Source organism: Colobus angolensis, unplaced genomic scaffold (assembly GCF_000951035.1).
Source record: "Colobus angolensis palliatus isolate OR3802 unplaced genomic scaffold, Cang.pa_1.0 Scaffold176, whole genome shotgun sequence".
NCBI classification, from domain to species: domain Eukaryota; kingdom Metazoa; phylum Chordata; class Mammalia; order Primates; family Cercopithecidae; genus Colobus; species Colobus angolensis.
Window position 1 is genome coordinate 4,030,587 of NW_012114888.1, and position 5,555 is coordinate 4,036,141.

Below are 5,555 nucleotides of genomic sequence, written 5' to 3' on the forward strand. Positions count from 1 at the left end.
AAAAAAATGCTAAACATAGATGTGAAGTTTTGACTTCAGATACCCATTATCTGAAGCTCTGCACCTGGGTCAGAAATCAAGGCTATTTCTCTGTGTCACAGTAGCTTAGATCCTCCAGGGAAGAGTAGGAGGTTTTATTCTTATTGATATTGTTTCAAACAGGAAACTTTCCGATAGTCTATGATTTTAGAGAACAAGGTTTCTCTGCAGGGCTAGGACTAGGGTAAGGTGAGGGAGGCATTCGCCTTAAGTGTAAAATGTAAGGGGGTATTAAAAAAACTCAGTAATCGGCCGGGCGCGGTGGCTCAAGCCTGTAATCCCAGCACTTTGGGAGGCCGAGACGGGCGGATCACGAGGTCAGGAGATCGAGACCATCCTGGCTAACACTGTGAAACCCCGTCTCTACTAAAAAAAACAAAAAGCGAGGTGGCAGGCGCCTGTAGTCCCAGCTACTCGGGAGGCTGAGACAGGAGAATGGCGTGAACCCGGGAGGCGGAGCTTGCAGTGAGCTGAGATCCGGCCACTGCACTCCAGCCCGGGCGACAGAGTGAGACTCCATCTCAAAAAAAAAAAAAAAAAAAAAAAAAAAAAAAAAAAAAAAAAAAAAAAAAAACAAAAAAAAACCTCAGTAATCAAGATCAATACCATTTGATTGATTGATTGATTGAGACAATGTCTCACTCTGTCCCTCAGGCTGCAGTGCAGTGGTGCGATCATGGCTCACTGCAGTCTGGACCTCCCAGGCTCAAGAGATCCTCCCACCTCCTCACCTCCTGAGTAGCTGGGACTATAGGTACACGTCACCATGCACAACTAATTTTGTTTATTTTTTTGCGGAGATGAGGTCTCACTATGTTGCTCAGGCTCATCTCAAGTGATCTGCCCACCTCGGCCTTCCCCAAAATTCTGGGGTTACAGGCGTGGACTATCACGAGCAGCCAAGATCAATAACATTTTTTGTTTGTTTGAGATGGAGTCTCGTTCTTTCACCCAGGCTGGTGTGCAGTGATGTGATCTTGGCTAACTGCAACCTCCACCTCCCGGGTTCAAGCTATTCTCGTGTCTCAGACTCCTGAGTCGCTGGGATTACAGGCACGCACCACTACGGCCGGTTAATTTTGATATTTTACTAATACAAGAGACGGAGTTTCACCATGTGAAGGGGTGGCCTGCCCCTCCACACCTGTGGGTGTTTCTCGTTAGGTGGAATGAGAGACTTGAGAAAAGAAATAAGACACAGAGACAAAGTATAGAGAAAGAAAAGTGGGGCCCAGGGAACCGGCGCTCAGCATACAGAGGACCCATGCCGGCACCGGTCTCTGAGTTCCCTTAGTATTTATTGATAATTATCTTTACCATCAAAAAGATAAGGGAGTGGCTGGACAATAGGATCATTGTAGGGAGGAAATCAGCAATAAGACATATGAACAAAAATTCCTGTGACATGAATAAGTTTAAAGGAAAATGCTGTGCCTTAGATGCATATGCAAACATCTCCATAAATCTTTTAGCAGCATTGCTCCAGCAAGTCCCACCTTATTCCTAAAGGCGGTTTTCTCCTTGCTCAGTAAACAAAGCATGCAATCGGGTTTTACACGGAGATGTTCCATTGCCCAGGGACGGGCAGTAGACAAATGCTTTTCTCTTACTTGAGATTAAGAGAATGGTGATGACCTTTAACCAGCAAGCAGCCTTTAGGCACTTGTTCAACAGAGCACATCCTGCACAGCCCAAAATCTATTAAGCCTTGAGTCACCACAGCACATGTCTCTTGCAAGGACAAGGTTGGGGGTAGGGTCACAGATTAACAGCATCTCAAATACAGAACCAAATGGAGTCTCTTATGTCTACTTCTTTCTATATAGACACAGTAACAGGCTGATCTCTCTTTCTTTTCCCCACAACCATGTTAGCCAGGTTGGTCTCAAACTCCTGACCTCAGGGGATCCACCCACTTTGGCCTCCCAAAGTATTGGGATTACAGGCCTGAGCCATGGCGCCAGGCTCCTCTTCTCTTCTCTTCTCTTTCCTTTCTTTTTTAGACAGGGTATCACTCTGTTGACCAGGGTGGAGTGCTGTGTCGCGATCTCTGCTCACTTGCAACCACCGCCTCCCAGGTTCAAGCCATCCTCCCACCTCAGCCTCCTGAGGAGCTGAGACTACAGATGCACACCACCACACCCGTTAAGTTTTGTATTTTTGGTAGAGACGAGTTTTGCCATTTTGCTGAGGCTGGTCCTGAACTCTTGACCTCAAGTGATCCTCCTGCGTCCCCTTCCCAAAGTATTGGGATTACAGGCATGAACCGCCGTACCTGGCCGCGCCTGGCCATTTTCTAAGCATTTTTCTTTAAAAAAAAAAAAATTGAAATGGGGTCTCACTCTGTCACCCAGGCTGGAGTGCAGTGGTGCAATCATAACTCCCTGCAGCCTCTAACTCCTGGGCTGAAGCGATCCTCCCACCTCAGCCTCTTGAGTAGCTAGGACTACAGGTGTGTGCCACCACACCCGGCTAATTTTTGTATTTTTAGTAGAGACGAATTTCATCATGTTGCCCAGGCTAGTCTCGAACTCTGGATCTCAAGTGATCTGCCCATCTCAGCCTCCCAAAGTGCTGGGATTAGAGCTGTGAACCACTGCGCCTGGGCTTTAAGCATTTTTCTATTGATAGTTTGCTGAAAAAACATTGGTTGTCCATAGCCCGGCGCGGTGGTTCACGCCTATAATCCCAGCACTTTGGGAGGCAGAGGCGGGTGGATTACCTAAGGTCGGGAGTTCGAGACCAGCCTGACCAACATGGAGAAACCCCGTCTCTACTAAAAATACAAAATTAGCCGATGTCTACAATTCCAGCTACTCCGGAGGTTGAGGCAGGAGAATCGCTTGAACCCGGGAGGCGGAGGTTGCGGAGAGCCGAGATCGTGCCATTGCACTCCAGCCTGGGCAACAAGAGTGAAACTCCATCTCAAAAAAAAAAAAAAAAGGAAAGAAAAACCATTGGTTGTCCATATCAAAGGCTATTATTATTATTATTATTATTATTGTTATTATTCCTGACTACTATCATTGTAGTGGGGCAAGGAGGGTAACGGAGATGGGGGAGTTCAAGTCTTCTCCATGATAACCGCAGTATATCGGGAGATTGTACACCCTGACTCCTTTCCCCTCTTCTCCAGTGGTATCGCCCACGACGGGCACCTGTGTTAACCTGATTTCTCCCCCTCTTCCCAGTGGTATCGCCAAGGGGGGGATTGTACCACCCTGACTTCGTCCCCCTCTTGCCCAGTGGTGGATCCCTTGAACATCAGAACACGCCCCATCCTCCCTGGGTAGGAGGCGCACCTCTGCTTCTTTAAACTTTGCCCAAACTTATAGAACCGAGTTCCAAAGACCAGCTTCTCCCAGAATCTTGCCCCTAGAAGGATTCTACCCGTGAACGCCCTCTCGCCCCCGCCTTCCGTGGAACAGCTCACTGTACGGAATGGGTGCTAAGATGGCCGCCCCCATGAGACAGGACATAGCGCAGCCATATTCCTCGCCTGACAACGCCACTCATGGACCAAGTCTCCGCCGATCCGTAACAGGGCTGTATTCAGTGAGTAGACTACAACCTCTCAGTTCTACTGATCGTGTGCAAAATCATCAGCCCTAGAAGGTGCAGTGTCGGGGTGAGGACAGGAAACGGAAATCCCCCTCAGAGGCCGTTTAAGTCTTCTTGGCGCGCGACGCTAAATGCAGTGCACGAGGTTTTATGGCGTGATAGTCGCTCAGGTGATTTTGAAGCTTTGTTGGCTTCGGGGGATGATGCATTGGCAGTTGTGGTGTCAACTGGTGGGGAAATAAAGAACCTAATGAATGGGAATCTATGAGTGTCAGGGATGAGGGCCTCTGGAGTAGTCAGGTTTTAGATTCCCTGCTGCGTCTTGATGTCCAGCCTTAATAGTGTGCACTTTGGGTTTTTCCTTTATCAGTATTCCCAGAGGTTTGCTAATTTTATTAGGCTTTCCAAAAAAACAACTTTTGACCTTGTTGCTCCTCTGATCACATATCTATTCTGATGTACCTTTGTTTTCTATTTCTTTAATTTCTGCTCTTATCTGTACTGTTTTCTCTTTATCTAACTTCTTAAATTGAATGTTAATTCATTAATGCTCAGCCTTTCTTTGTTAAAAAAAAATTTAAGAGCATGCCTTTTTCCTTAAGCATCTCTGGCCGGGCACGGTGGCTCAAGCCTGTAATCCCAGCACTTTGGGAGGCCGAGACGGGCGGATCACTAGGTCAGGAGATCGAGACCATCCTGGCTAACACGGTGAAACCCCGTCTCTACTAAAAATACAAAAAATTAGCCGGGCGAGGTGGCCGGCGCCTGTGGTCCCAGCTACTCGGGAGGCTGAGGCAGGAGAATGGCGTAAACCCGGGAGGTGGAGCTTGCAGTGAGCTGAGATCCGGCCACTGCACTCCAGCCTGGGGGACAGAGCAAGACTCTGTCTCAAAAAAAAAAAAGAATCTCTTTAGCTGCAATCAAGAATATGTTGTATACCCCGTCTTTTTTTTTTTTTTTACGGAGTCTCACTCTGTCGCTCAGGCTGGAGGGCAGTGGCGCGATCTCGGCTCACTGCAACCTCTGCCTCCCCGGTTTCCAGCGATTCTCGTGCCTCGGTTTCCCGAGTCGCTGGGATTACTGGCGCACGCCACCAAGCCCGGTTAATTTTTATATTTTTAGTGGAGATGGGGTTTCGCCATGTTGCCCAGGCTGGTCTAGAACTCCTGGATTCAAACGATCCACTCGTCTCGGCCTCCCAAAGTGCTGGGATTACAGGCGTGAGCCACCGCGCCAGGCCAACTATTTTATATTAGTCAAAATTTTTTTCTTTTTGTAATCATATAGGCCCACCTCCTTAAAATGTTTATTCTGGCCGGGCCGGGCGCGGTGATTTACCCCTGTAATCCCAGCACTTTGGAAGGCCCAGGAGGGCGATTGCTTGAGTCCAGCAGTCGAGAACAGCCTGGGCAACACAGGGAGACTGCCGTCTGTACAAAAAAAAAAAAAAAAAAAAAAGGCTGAGGTGGAAAGATCGCCTGATTGTGAAAGCCTTGATTGCACCACTGCACTCCAGCCTGGATGACAGAGGGAGACCTTGTTTCAAAAAAAAACAACAAAGTTACACTTACGTATTTTACATAGTTTTTGCTATCATTATTTATGCAATTTTGTTTCCATTGGCTCATTGTTATTGTAGAGAGAAACTGTCTGCTTTTGACCAGGCGCGGTGGTTCATGCCTGTAATCCACGCACTTTGGGAGGCCGAGGCGGGCAGATCACGAGGTCTGGAGTTCGAGATCAGCCTGATCAACATCGTGAAACTCCGTCTCTACTGAAAATACAAATATTAGCCGGGCGTGGTGGCGCTTGCCTGTAATCCCGACTACTCAGGAGGCTGAGGCAGCAGAATCTCAGAATCGCTTGAACCTGGGAGGTGGAGGTCGCAGGGAGGCGGAGGTCGCAGTGAGCCAAGATTGCACCACTGCACCCCAGCCTGGGTGGCAGAGTGAGAC